Here is a 16067-nt window from a genome sequence, read left to right on the forward strand (position 1 = left end):
TTTACATTCATCCATCACACAAGCAATTCATCAAGTTAGAGGGCATTGAAATACATGGATTACCTAGCCTGTCAGTCCTTCTATTGTTTATTAGTACTAAAGATATATAGTACAGGGCCACAGAAATAAGCATCAGTGCTGTATTCTTCAAAAGCAGAGAGTTTCATAAAGGTTTAGAAAAAGTTTAGCTGCTTAGAGTTTAAATTTTAAAAGCAACTAAATAAGCCCTTCCATTCTTGTAAATAATCTAATTAAAACATTGTCAATAGCTTGATGGCTCTATAAAGAGGCCCTCCCCACCCCCCAACAGAGTCTCACTCTGTTGCCCATGCTAGAGTGCTAGAGTGCCGTGGCATCAGCCTAGCTCACAGCAACCTCAAACTCCTGGGCTCAAATGATCTTCCTGCCTCAGCCTCCCAAGTAGCTGGGACTACAGACATGCACCACCACACCACCATGCCTGGCTAATTTTTTCTATATATATTTTTAGTTATCCAGCTAATTCAGCTAATTAATTTCTTTCTTTCTTTCTTTTCTTTTCTTTTTTTTTTTTTTTTTTTTTTTGGTAGAGACGGGGTCTGGCTCTTGCTCAGGCTGGTCTCAAACTCCTGAGCTCAAACGATCCACCCACCTTGGCCTCCCAGAGTGCTAGGATTACAGGCATGAACCACCATGCCTGGCCTATAATAAAGAAGTTCTTAATAAAAAAAATGCATAAGATTTGTCTATGATTTTGAGAATGATCAATTAATTGTCCTCTAGGACCCCGCTTATAATCATCTAGTGAAGGGATCAGCGACCTTTTTCTTTAAAGAGTCAGATAGTAAATATTTTAGGCTTCGTGGGCCATACAATGTGGTCTCTGTCCCAATTATTCAACTCTGAAGTTGTAGTGTAAAAACAGCTGTAGGCAATATGGAAATTAACGGGTTTTTTGGTGTCCCAATAAAACTGCACTTAAAAATATTAACATGTAAAATTTAGATATTTTTATGTGTCACTAAGTACTTTCCTTTGTTTCAACTTTTTCAACCATTTGGCTCTAGGGGCCATAGTGTTTGCAGACCCCTGATATAGAAGGCTAATTTTGACAATCCAGCAAAGCTGGATTTGACTGTTCTCTTTCCAAGCCAAAGTTTTATTTAGTTATAAACTAAACCTCATTTAATGCCTAAAATTATTTATTATTGTTAATATATTTTCAGCTACTTCAAGTAAAATATAAACATTTATGCTCATAAACTTTTTAAAAATGCAAGACCTGGAAAAATAACAACATTTAAAAATGCCTGAAACATTACATTGTAGATATTTATCTACAATTAGCTATTGCATATAACTTAAGGTGAAAATGATACTTAATGCATAGATCAAAACTCATTGTATATAAAATAAGCCAGTTTGGGATGAGACTAATGCATAATTGCTTTTATCATAATGCCTGTTAAGGGATATTTTAATTTTCTATTAAGACCCATGTAAAATATTTCAAGCATATATATATCATGGATAGGTAGTATGTGTATTATGTGTCCTGTGTGTATGTATATGTATATATTTATATACATGTATAATATATTTTTATCATTTAATGTTTTTTAAAGTATCCGACCTAGATAATAGAATCTGTGAATAAGAAAACACTGCTGACAAAAACAAATGAGTCTAGAATTTAACATGTGCTGGTTAAGCATACAGTCATATATCCTAACAGAATCGAAATTGCCAGTGCATGGCAGCTAAGCTTGTGTCAAATGATGGAAGTAGGGGCTATGTAGTTAGCTTTTGTTATAAAGGAAATGGAGTTTGTGTTCACTTGCTTATCTACACAGAAAATAGCAAGGCAATTTAAGTAAAAAAGATATTATCCCACCCTAGGACACCTGTGCTCATAACTTACTAAAAGCCATCACAAAGGGATGCCCTAGAATGAATCTGTAATTAGCCTGGCCACATACTCACCCTCAACCCTCTTGACACTCATAAATTGAATTCCCTTAGGGGTAAATAAAAGAGAATGGGTGAGTTTGTAAGGACCTCCTTTAGTGAATGGAACTCACAGCTTTTAGTCCCTTCCTGAAAGCATAAAAAATACACTACCAGTGCCAACACCACTTCATTCCTGAAATGCGGTTCTTACATTTGACAATTTCACATACACATTTTTGAAATTTCAAATGAGAACAGATACTTTAATAAACTCTTGTGTTTTAATTAATTTTAGCAATTATCAGAATGCTTCAGTTGTAGATTATGGTGTATTGTTTAGTCATTAAGGGTCCTATGTCATGGTAAAATGGCCTAATGTTCAGCCACGTATTAGGGACGTGATTTCTTTTTCAATTCCCAGTTTAAAGTTTACAGTCTGAAACACTGTTTTATCTATTATTATAATCCCTAACAGGCAAATTAAATTGAAGATTTAACTTAATCATCTATTTCTTTATTCAGTGAATTCACAAGAGGCTCTATATTTGTATATATGTCATTATTTAGATTGTCCATTGTTGTATAAAATTTCCATGAAGTATTTTCTTAAGTGAAATTATTAGTACTTAATTTTTAAGGAATTGTTTTAAAGACTTCTTAAAATTTAACTTTTGATGGGATAAGAACGTTTAGTTATGTTTTTCTATTATTGCTTTAATTATTTCTGCTTAAAGTTGCCTTTTATAACCTGTGGCTTTTCCAGATACAACTGAACAAAAAACAGTTATATGAACTTTAACAATTCATCATTTCTTTGTAGTAAATATTGGAAACTGAGTTTAACTTCCGTGTCCTTTACTTTTTAATGTTTGAAACCTTAATCTCTGGTGGCTATTTTCTGCTCAGATTCATAATACAGGGGTATTCAAAATATATAGGAATTTTTCTTATCCAATATATGTAGAAGTATTAACTATTTCATGAAAATCATTCCTAAGTTTCTCAGGAAGAAAGGTAATTTTATTTTTTCATTTGTTAAAGATGATTATTGTGCAATATAAAAGGACATTAATGCTAATGTCATAATTTGTCTATGACAAATTTCTGTCTCCAGACCTTCAAAGAAGCTGTGGCACAGAAATTAAAACAAATCTATTGACTGAATGGTGACTTTATGGGATGGAAATAAATCCTGGAATTTTCATGAATAAATGTCTGCCCTGAATAGCTAGTTATTTTCTGCCAGTAACAGAGAGAAATAGCACAGTATGCCTCTCCCTAAAATCTACATGCCTCATTTTTAGCTCAAATCAATCAAAATTTCAGAATATATGAATAATCAGAAATAATATTGGTGTCACTTAGATAAATCATTTACAGGCAAAATATCAACTCCCCAACATTCTTATGTCCATTAGACCTCATGAAGGCATAATTCCATACTAACTATCAGGTGCATATCATTACATTTCCATAACATGATACAAGTGGCATTTTAAAAGGTTAATCTGGCACTAGAGAGGCTGCATGCAGATAGGCCACCCTATGATTCTCATTATGGAGTGCTTGAGTATCATGTTCTAGAAGGCTCATTAGAATTATCTGTCAAAGTTTTCAAACTTATTGTACAACTTGCACTCCCCTTGACTCCAATTCTAATATACCCTAACTCAATCTTCCTTTAGATTCACTGTCACCACCAGTAACTCTTATTAAAAAGGGTAATCATAGGTAGAGTTATGATTTTTAAGGATTACCATATGCAGGGGTTTGTCTGATTCATATGTAAAACACTTTGAATATCAAACTATTAAGCATATTTTAAGTTTCTGAGTTCCCACATTCTATAATAATCAACAACTTCATTCTAGATGTCAGAGGATTTCCGCATTTTCTCACAGGTACTGTCTCTTAGCAAAAGAATTTATAATTACTCAATATGCCATAAAGTAAGATGTAAAAATAGCTTAGTTAGAAATACAATTTGAAATTCTCTTCTGCATTATATGGCCAGCACACATATCCCACTTGAATATCATAATTCCCAGTGTAAAAACTCCCAGATGACATAGCAGGCCTTTTTATTTTATAGCAGGCCTTTACTATTTGACCCTACAATTTGTAGTCATAAAACCACTTACTTTTCCAATTCAATTCATCTTGTAGGATAGATAAGTTGATGTAATTGTTTTTCACTGTTTCATTTCATAAAATTTGAATAGTCTCATTTCTCATTTTCCCTTTCACATTCTATTCCTGAAGTTTATACCCTTCAAGGCTCTTTTCCTCTCAAATACCAAAAGCATATTACCAGCATGTGCAGGAAGTTTTACACGATGCTTAATGGTACTAGAATCAGGTATCCTAGCTCTGACTATTCTGCCATTACATTTCTCATGGTACTTGGCTTCTTTTTTGCCAGAGTCAGACCTATTTTTTTGATGGTTAGAAGACCACATTTAGGAATAACACCAATCGGGTGTTGGGCAGATGTGGGGCAGAGTGGATGGGTGTATACATACATGAGTGCGATGCGCACCATCTAGGGGATGGACACGCTTGAAGCTCTGATTCGGGGGGGAAGGGGGTCAAGGGCAATATACGTAATGTAAATTTTTGTACCCCCATAATATGCTGAAATAAAAAAAAAAAGAAAATAAATAAATAAATAAACAAACAACACCAACAAAAAAAGAAGAAGACCACATGGCATTACATGAGGGCATCTTTCCTTGAGTCATGATTCATTTCAGTTCAATCAGAATGGAAATAATCTATTTGTACATAGGCAGGATGCAGGATGAAGCTTCTTTCAGGAATGTTGTGGATTATAAATTGTTAAATTAGCAATTATCATAGTTGTATGAACTTTGAAAATGAAATGGCAATATTGCAAATGTTTGAGAAACTACAATTGTTTGACTAACAATTAAAATACCACAGAACTGTAACTTAACATGCTTTGAAACTGGAATGTGTCCAAAAATGCCACTGAGTTATATTAAAACCAAATATTAAAACTAAAATAGACCATGGTCTCAATGAAAAACCCAAGTATCCATCAAAAAAGTATAGAAGAAATGTTTACATTGTTTTTGGTGCTAATCACATCTGTTTGCCAACTTAACATTTAATTTTATGAATTGCCAAAGCACCTTGATTATCCAAAAGCAGTTATCTGGTAGCCTGAACTATTCAAGAAACAGCCACATATCAGAAAGTAAGGGAGGATAAAGGCATGTTAACTGCTAAAGTATTTATCAAAAAGTTCATGCTCAGAATCATATCTACTTTACCCTGTTTTCATACTTAACTTTAACAACCTTGTTTATCTGGTTCTCAAGTTCACAGTAGATTAGGAGGGTTGGGAGCTGCTACAAATGAAATATTGACAGAAGAAGAAATTTCCACCAATCATCCCTAGATCTGCCTTCTGTAGCTACATAGAATACATGCGACTCTTCTTCTACATAGCAAGGCTTCCAGTGTTTGAAGACAGTTAAGCCTCATGTACGAGTCTTTCTATTCCAAGCTAAAATTCCCACCTTAATTTACATGACTTTCAAAACTTTTACCATCATACTAATTCTTTTCTTTTTTGTCCATGTAATCTACTTGCATAAACAATAACAAGGTCAGACTTAAACTATTTAATTCTCTATGTCAGTGATAAAATGGGTTTGAGAGATGATAAATCAAATCTCATATATGATCTAAATAATCATTTGTTTTCTTCAGAATGTTAGTCAATAGGTTTTATAGTTGTTAAATTATGTGAAAATTTGTTTCCACGAAAGAAGCTACAAGTTTTGTTTTGAATGGTGCTTTGTCTCTAGTGTCACTTCTTTGTACTTGCAAAATAATTCTCTCATTCCCATAGCTACACGTCTGTTTAATTGATGCATTTTAAACAAACCAAATGTCATTCAAGCAACAGATGGTTTTTGATTTGAATTATATAGGTTGGAATAATTATGCAGCATACAATGAAAGGGGAAAAACCTGGCATTGCCATTAATTGCATAAACACTTGGATCAAAATATTCTCTTGTTTAATGTTAGCAGAAATCACAACAAAAAAGTATGTGATGGTAAACAAATACCAGTTGAAAAATAATAATGATTAGAATATTTTCCTAATAAAATTGAAGACTGAGCACATCAGCTAATATGCTAGTTAATCTCTTCAGTGTATTGAGTTAATGGACATTGATAACCTGTTTGTTTTTGATCCATTCTTGTGTACATGAAACATATTTATTTCACCTTTTTTATCTGGTGTTCATCAGCACGTGAAAAACAACTGCTACTCATGTAAAATGTGTCACTTCCTGGAAATTAATATGAGATGAAAAGACCAATGTTTCCTTTGAACTCTTCTTACATTTTAAGAAATATTTAAAGTTCTAAAATCCCCATAGGTAATCAAAGAGTGAATTAAAATAGCTGCATCTTCCAGCAATAACATTTGCCAGTGACGGAAGGTAGAAGCAAGCAATGTTGGGGTAAATATAGTTGAGGGTGGAGGAAGGAGAAATTACAACCAACTAGTGTTTCTAGTACCATTGTAGTCTTTTACTTGTGGAATTGTCTATACAGATATATTTTTGTAAAAGTAGACCTCCCTCTACTTATTTTACATACAAACAAGAATGTCTCTATACACCATCTACCACACCCATGTACCCTGCTCTCTCTCTCTCTCTCTCTCTCTCACAGACACACATATGGTATTAAAAATAACCTCATAGTGATCAACAAATTTAAGAGTCAAAAAAAGTCCAAATTATCATTATGCTATGGTCTTAGAAATAAATTGATATGACACTATCCTTTTCATTGCTTTTAAAAAGTTATATACATGTACTTCTTAAAGTATCTCTAAACTGAGGATAGCAATAGAAACTAGTAGAAAGATTTAGTCTCCAACCCTAAAACCCTCAAATCAATCTCATATGATTACCTCAAATACATTATTTGGACCTTTTATAATATTAGTTTTGTTGCCTTTCATAACATTTGGGAATTAGAAAGAAAAAAGCATGCAATTTTGGTTAAAATTGATAGCTACTGTACCCAGTAACTATCCAGTGGTTTTCAAAACACTGGCTGCATATAAATCAACAAGTTATTTTGTTAATAATGCAGATTCCTAGGTTTCAACATTCAAATATTCTGATTTAGTAGGTCTAAGGTAAGATTCAGGTGATTTGAGTGCAGAGTGCTCATGAATGGTATTAGTGCTCTTTATAAATTGTGAGTTTTTAAAGAAGTATTGTGCTTTGCCTTTGTTTATTTTTTCTGTTTCTTGTCTTCTAATGGACTGAAAAAGTTTTTAAAATCCCTCTCTCTGCCCCCTGCACCAGTACAGATTTAGAAGTAATCTATGTATTTTTAGTTATTAGCCTTACATTTTTAGCATGCTTAATTGGCTAAAAATCAATATGACTTAATACTATTTCTCTAACTCTCCACCTAGATAATAAAAGACCTTAAGAAGTTTTTTTTTTTTTTTTTAAAAAAAAGAGATCCCAGATACCCCTTGTTACTTCTCCTACATGAGGACATAGAAGATGCCTGTCTATGAACCAGGAAGTGGGCCCTCACCAGGCACTGAATCTGCCAACACCTTGATCTAGGACTTTCAAGCCTCTAAAACTGTGAGAAATAAATTTCTGTTGTTTATAAACTACCCAGTCTATAGTATTTTGTTACAGCAGCCTGAACAAACTATGACATGGTTCTTTGACAACAATTTCAGGGGAAAAAAGAAAAAAAAAAAAAAAAATATATATATATATATATATATATATGTGAGAAAACCAGGCATACTGATTAAATTGTCTAAATATGTTTTCATAGACTATGTTTTTCTTGGCAGTTTAAAATAAATTGACCACATTAGAGTCATGAAATTCTAATAATGTCATACTGTACTCTGATTGGAAAAAAATTAGGAAATAATTATTTCCTAATTTTTATATAATGGACATCTCCTTTTCTCACAATATTCTGTTTAATCACATCCCCTACCCTGAAACACATTAAGGGATCATAAACCAAGACAACTCATAGTGAAACTATGAAATGAAAACTCAAACTTAAATCATTACTTTTCGTATCAGTCAAAAATAAATGTACACAAAAGAATATCTTTCTATTAGTCATTCCAAGGCATTTGAAAGCATGAGGGGCAACAGTTTTGGTATTTCTATTGCCCATAGCCTCTCTTTGTAGATCACAAATACATTATATTGATCAGAAAAATCAGGATGACAATTTGTTACCTACTGAGTAATTTAAGTTCTATACCATTCAGGAATCATAGGATTATATTAAAAATCAGAGACTAATTCTGAAACACGAAAACATTCACTTTTATTTAGCAACGTTTATGAATTGTATTTGTATATATTTATAGTTTCACAATTTCAAGCCGCTACATCTACTTATCTACATAGTTGTATCAGTTCACTTTTTATTCACTTTAATTAGCTATTGCTAGAATGAGTTGGCATTCGCTAAGTTTTCCTGCTCACTTTTAATGAATGACACATATAATATAGTTATGACATTATTAATATAGAGGTGGCCTTGGCATAAAATGATGAGAAAGTGTGTGGGGAAGGGCAGTAAACTTCACAGATATGAAATTATCTCTCTATAACTTAATCATACTAACATATGTTGTTCTGAAGAAAAATGAAGATAATTCCAATGGTACCATATGAATTAAAATAAAATCATTAAAATATTTTTCAGATTATATGATTGTGTGAATGGTAGAATAACACATTTTCTATTTTATAAGGATTCTTGTTTGGTAGAACCTTCAGAATACAAAAATCTGCTTTTGGGGAGGAGCAGCAGCTGCCAGGCAGCCCAGCTTCGCCAAGGCTCTTGCAGGCACCTGACAGGTGCCCTCCCCTCCCCATCACCAAGATGCCTAAGAGGAAGGTCAGCTCAGCCAGAGGCCTGGTGAAGGAAGAGCCCAAGAGCGCTGTTGTCAGCTAAACATGCTCCCGTAAAAGTGGAAACGGAGCCAAAAAAGGGAGCAGGAAAGGATAAATCTTCAGATAAAAAAGCACGAACAAAAGGGAAAAAGGAAGCAAAGGGAAAACAAGCCCACGTGGCTAACATATCTAAAGAAGATTTACCTGCAGAAAATGGAGAAAGTAAAACTGAGGAGAGTCTGCCTCTGACGAAGCAGGAGTGAAAAGAAGCCAAGCCTGATTAACATCATATACCTTGTCTTATCAGTGGTCCCTTATCTCCCTTCTTGTACAATCCAGAGGAATATATTTATTAAGTATTTTGTAAATGCAAATTTTTTAGTGGCTCTAGAAACATTTTTAAGGAGGGAATCCTACCTCATCCCATTTTTTAAGCATAAATGCTTTTCTTAAGCATGAAATCATTTATGGGTTATTTATTTTTTATTACAACCAGAAAATAGTGTGGAATATTGAATTACAGGAGGCTTTGATTATCTCGGATGTCAGCTTAACATTACGTAGATGGGGGGTTGGTTTTTATATCCTATAATACAAAGCATATTAAATGGCAATATGGAGTCACAGTCCCGCATTTCATATCTTGAACATTTTAAATTACTTCAATTTCCATGTTGTTTTCTGGAATTGTTTCCTAAATAAAACCACTCCTTGGTCATGACTCTCCCTGTCAGAATTTATTATACTCTGTAACATCTTTGGTCATGGTAGTACCGTTTTCCTAATAACTTTGTTAATGTGCTGAGAATGACTGAAAATTTGAGTATGGAGTATATATGATAATGAATTGGGAATTGGTGGGACTTATGAAACAGCTTATCAGCATTTGAAGATACTGGTACATGACATCTTCTTAAGGAAAATTTGTCTCCAGATTTTAAGCTGGAAAATCACTGGAATAATATGGAGATACCTCAAAGAACTAAAAGTAGAACTACGTTTGATCCAGCAATCCCACTGCTGGTGTCTACTCAAAGGGAAAAAAAAAGACATTCTATAAAAAAGACATCTGCCCCCGAATGTTTATGGCAGCACATTCACAATTGCAAAGATGTGGAAACAACCCAAGTGACCATGAATACATGAGTGGATTAATAAAATATGGTATATGTATACCATGGAGTACTACTCAGCCATAAAAATGGTGAACTAATACCTCCTGTGTTGTTCTGGATGGAACTGGAGACTATTCTTCTAAGTGAAGTATCACAAGAATGGAAAAACAAATATCACATGTACTCACCATTAAATTGGAATTAATTGATCAACCCCTATGTGCACATATGGGATATAACATTCATCAGAAATCAAGCAGGTGGGAGGGAAAAGGAGAGGATGGGTAAAAACACACCTAACAGGTACAATGCACACTATCTGGGGGATGGGCACTGTACAAAAGCAATTTATGTAACCAAATCATTCTGTACCCCTGTAATATTCTGAAATAAATTAGAAAATAAAAGAAAATCCATTCCATCTTATAATTTTTCAATGAAAATATATGTAAAAAAATAAAAGAATTATACAAGATGGCTCTTTGGATTTTCAGTATGTGTGTTAAGAATTGTGTACAAATTGAAATGTCTGTACTGATCCTCAACCCAACCAATAAAGTCCCAATTACAAAAGGAAAACAAATCTGCTTTTACTGACACTGAAGACATGTTCAATCATAGGACTGTTAAAAATGGAGCTATAAATCTGAGGGCATTGAATAAAAAAAAATGTTGCTAAAAGAGATTTGTGCTTATTTAGAAGCTCTATAAACTTTCCAGTGTTGGGACACCTTCATTTATAACCACTCCGAACTAAATATAATGATTCCAGGTCCAATACTGAGTTCAACTAATTTTAAATTCAATGACTCTTCCAAAAGTTCTGTTTTCTAAAGTGCAATCAATGGTTTTGTTTAAGATACATCAATTGAAAAGATTAGGTCCTACAAAATACAATAGGTCATATCTTACAATTTTAAAAGTAATGTTATGTCTAGACCCCTGAAGTTCGTATTAGATTTAAAAATAATGTCTTTGAGTGCTTTCCACTAACACCTTGACAATTATTCAGTAAGTGACCAATACATAGAATCAATATAATTATACCTAGCAATTATATGAAATATTTCCTTGGATGTCTGAAAATGTTTTTAGTATTACTTATTCCCAGAATTCCTGAAAAATGATCTGTTTTGAAAAGAAATATTTTGAACAATTTTCCAAATCTTAATGTAAAACACAAGTGACTCATTAATAAGTGACATAAGGGTCAGGAGTTAGAACTCGTGGTACTTTGGAAAATGTCGTTGTCTAATAATGTTTAAGTTTAGAGAATGTTAAAATTAAACATATTAAAACATTAAGTTATAGTTTATTTCTGTTTTGTTTTTGCAAAAAGTAATACTGAAAAGAGGTAGGAAGAACGGGAGCTATTTCTTTTACTGACAGAAAGACAATGTAGCAGACTCCTAAAATTTGCTTCCATTTTGACATCAGCCTCTGGAAAATATTTTGCTAATCACAACTTCACCTTCACTTAGCAACCACAGGCAACCAGGCAACTTAAAATCCTTTAGAGCTTCCTGATAGGAATATGGTACAAAAGAATTAATTTAGCTCTGTTGTTGAAAGTTGGAAGATGAATTTGCTGTGTATTAGTGCTGCTGGATATTTTTTGGTTCAATAGCTTCATGGAAATGCAAATCTTCAAATCTGTTCAGTGTGTTTAGGTTAAATTAGGTTAGTTTTCATGCTCCTCTAAAATTGCCTATCCGTGAAACTATTAAAATTTTGTTGTGGTAATAAAGCAAAATAAGTACAACACTTTGAGAAAATAACACAAGTAACTTAATGGTAAAAGGGTGAACTCTAAGGTTGGAAATTGGATGTAAGAGATGGGATAAATTAAAATTAAAGACAATTGCTCATCCCACAATTGATTTTTCAAAAGAAATTTGAAATACTGATTTGTAGTTCATCTTATGAAAAAGATTTTATTCTGATCTAAATGATAGCAAAATATGTTGTGATATATAAATTTAGAAATATGATCTCAGACCTAACAGTGGTGGGAAGGGCAAAAAGGAGATATCTTGACATTACAGAGAATGCACACATACACACAAAAAAAATGTTTTTCAAAAATCTAAGCATATATATATTTATTTTCCTTCTGGGGTTATATATAAAATTATCTATAGCAAATGAGCATATTAAAAGTCACTTAAACAAATAAAAACCTCAAATTGAGACTATTCTTTAACTAGATACTACCAGCAAATATTGCTTAGAGTAATAATTTAAAATAAATATAAATATAAGCTAATTCTTTAAAATATAAACTAATGGAATGATTCAAAAGTAACTGAGATAAACTCTTAAAAATGTGCATGTTTAACTTGATATATAATAATCTCAAATATTTAGAGGAAGTTTTCATTTATTAACTACACTTTTTAAAAATTTTGCCATTGTTTAATGAAGAAATCACATCTAAGTCTGCTTACCCATGTACTCAGATCACATCAACAAAAATCACTAATATACTTCACACCAATAATTGCAAGGTAGTTACTAATAATTCAATTTGATAATTCCTTTGGAAAATGTTATAAATTTTATACATAATTTAAATATGAATAAATAAGATCTGAATCACCTGCTACACATGGTGATATGAATTATCATTTTTAAATCCCATTCAATTAAATTCCAAAGACATTTAATAAACGTTTACAATGTAGGAGCTACTGTGTTTTATGCAAGGGTTAGAAGCATGAATACATGCCTTTTTGGTCCCTGCCCATCAAAGGCATTATAGAAGTCTAGATTTCATGCTGAGGTTGCTCACATAAATTATCTCACTTGAAGACATCTCAGATCCAGAAGATCTTCCTATTATTCTCAATTGAGCCAAGAAAAATTTCACTTTCCAGGAGAATCATTCTTCAGTTAAACAAACAGAATCAATTATCAAACTATAAATGTAACATACTATGAAGTTTCTGTATCCAATATTCAGTTGTTAAAGGGAAAAAAATACTTTTCATTGATATTCTAAAGTGCACATAGACAGGCATACATGTACACATACATAAAATGTTTTTCAAAAATCTAAGCACATCAGTATTTCTCATTTTCCTTCTGGGGTTATTTAAAAAATTATCTTTAGCAAATAAGCATATTGTTAAAGGTCTTCCTGATTATTACTCTCTTAAGAGCAAATATTTGGAGATAAGAAGTGAGCACTGTCTGGGAGGCAATGGATAAACCATTTTTGGATAAAATAGAAAGAAATGGACTTGTAGAAACCTGAGTAATGGGAGGGAGGAGATAAAATATGACTTATAGATTATTCAATAGATAATGATCTTCAGAAATTTAGAATTTGGTATATGTAGTTTAAAAGAGTTGAATTTATTTGATTTTTAAAATGTATAGTATAAATAAAGAAATAGCCAAGAAAATGTACAATTCCACGATTCATTTCTGAAGAAAAAGTTTGACAAATACAAAAATGAGGCTTTGAAAACACAATAAAGAAACAACAGGCAATGAAGGTGATGGCGGAGTGGAGGTGACCTCCTGGATTCGTGCTCCCGGAGAGGAAGGCATGGATCTTGGCCTGCCACAACTCTAGAGGATCGTTCCCCCGCAAGAACAGTGGTGTGAATCCACGGAGAATCAGCATGGGACACAGAGAGCAAGAAAAGACTGAGGTGAATGGGAAATAAGATCGGGAAATTCTGGAGGGTGCAGGATGGACAATAGAGAGCGGAGTGCGGGACAGCTGTACCCGTCTCACCAGTGAGTGAGGTGGGTTCAGCCCCACAGGAAAGCGGCTTGTTTTCCCCACTGACCTCCACACCCACTCAGTTAGGGATCTGCCTGAAGTCAGTGCAGAATCACTGTGGGAGACGTGGGGCTATGTGGAGAGGAGACATCCACGGGAAACAGCTTGGACTCTAGGGGTTCTGCGCCGGGATGGCGCTTGGTGGGGGAGGAACGGATCTGCGCTAAGGCAAAAGGGAGTGAGGAGACTCCCCGAATTACAGCTTTTATTCAGTAGCTCTCAAGCCAGGGAGCTACTGTGGGCTCCTGAGCTTGCCAGGCCCCTGGCTCTGGTGCCTGCCAGGCCCTGAACATTCACCCCCAGCGCTGGCAATCTGCGGGCGGGCAGTCGCCATTTGGGGTCCACAGCCTAGCCGCTGTGGAGCCATAGGATTCCATGTGGCTCCCTGGGGGGCTCCCTCCCCTAGTCCGTGAACCCTCTCTAGGAGCCCCGCCCTTGTGTGAACACTGAGTACTTCTCCAGTCGCGAGAGTGTGGAGCCTAGACCTTGGGGACATTGAGGCAGGACAGACCTTTGCCCGTGGGAGCTGCAGCAGCTGGGGCACTGAGCGAGCGAGGGTACAACCCCCTCCCCCTAGCCAGTGTCTTTCCGGTGGAAAGAGGCAGAAACCACCCCTCAAGAGGAAGAGCCAAAAAAAAAAAAAAAAAGAGAGAGAAAATTTCTGCCTGCAACTAGTGTGAATCCTGGCTGCTAACTGAAAGTTCACAAAACAGTGACTTAACTCGCCAAACCGGTCTTAGGTCAAACCAATCCTCTAGGGCTGGACCCATCAGGAGAAACCCCCCAACTGAGGTAGAAAAATCTCTAAACAATACACAACAGTCTCCCCCTCTTGACAAAGGAAGCAACATATCTAGATTGCTTCACAGCCTAAGAATAGAGTACAAGGCAGCCTGCTATCCAGACTAAAGCTGTAACAAGAGATCTAACGATTGATTCGAATGGGAAGGGCTCAGCGAAAGAACATGGGGAATATAAAGAACCAAACAGAAATCTGCCCCCCAAAGAGGAATACCAGCTCTCTACCAATTGACACAAACCAGATTCAAAATACCAACATGTCACAGGAAGAATTTCAATTATGGATTATAAACAAGCTGAATAATATACAAGAAAAAATGGATAACCAACATAAAGAAACCACAAAGAAAAAATCCAGAATTTGGAAGAAAAATTCACTAAAGAAATCAAAATATTGAAGAAAAACCAAACTGAACTCCTGAAAAAGAATAATTTATTCAGAGAGCTACAAAACACAGTGGAAAGTCTCAAGAGCAGGGTAGATCAAACAGAAGAAAGAATCTCAGAGATTGAAGATAACTCTTTCCAATTAAATAAGTCAGTCACAGAGACAGAACAAAGAAATAAGAGAAAAGATTGGAGTCTACAAGAAATGTGGAATTATATGAAGAAGCCTAACTTGAGAGTTATTGGCATTCCTAAGGGTGAAGAAGATAATAAGCAAGGGTTAGAGAAGGTATTTGAAGACATAATTGAGGAAAATTTCCCAGGCCTTGCCAAATCTCCAGATATACATGTTCAAGAAGCTCAAAGAACCCCTGGGAGATTCAAAGCAAATAGGAAACCGCCATGCCACATAGTCGTCAGACTGACGAAAATATCCACTAAAGAGACCCTTCCTTGAGCTCTAAGGAGAAAGAAACAAGTAACATACAAAGGAAAGCCCATTAGAATTATGCCAGATTTCTCAACTGAAATCTTACAAGCAAGAAGAGGTTGGGGCCCCATTCTCACTCTTCTGAGACAGAATAATACCCAGCCTAGAATCTTGTACCCAGCTAAGCTAAGTTTTCTATATGAAGGAGAAATTAAGACATTCTCAGGTAAACAAGGACTGAGGGAATTCACCAAGACAAGACCAGCCCTCCAAGAAGTACTCAAAAGAGAGTCACACATGGACCAGCACAAGAAAGACCCACGAATGTAAAACTACTCAAGAGCTAAAGATCAAATCCCAGCTACCACAATGGCTCAAGAGAGAAAACATAACAATGAAGTTCTACCCAACAAGCTGAACAGAAATCTGTCCCACTTATCAGTTCTCTCAATAAATGTGAATGGCTTGAATTCCCCACTCAAGAGACATAAACTGGCCCAATGGATAAAAAAACACAAGCCAAGTATCTGCTGTCTTCAGGAAACTCACCTAACCTGCAAAGATGCATCAAGACTGAAAATAAAAGGGTGAAAATCAATATTTCAAGCAAACGGTAGCCAAAAGAATGCTGGTGTGGCAGTTTTAATTTCCAGTAACTT

General features: G+C 34.7%; 1 protein-coding gene and 1 pseudogene across 2 annotated transcripts in view; one reads left to right on the forward strand and one right to left on the reverse strand.

Moving 5' to 3' along the window:
• PCDH11X (protocadherin 11 X-linked) overlaps nt 1–16067 on the reverse strand; it is a 765380-nt gene that overhangs the window by 259553 nt on the left and 489760 nt on the right. The window lies entirely within an intron of this gene.
• On the forward strand, nt 4245–9474 carry LOC138378353 (uncharacterized; annotated as a pseudogene).

This window comes from Eulemur rufifrons, chromosome 30 (assembly GCF_041146395.1).
Source record: "Eulemur rufifrons isolate Redbay chromosome 30, OSU_ERuf_1, whole genome shotgun sequence".
NCBI classification, from domain to species: Eukaryota; Metazoa; Chordata; class Mammalia; order Primates; family Lemuridae; genus Eulemur; species Eulemur rufifrons.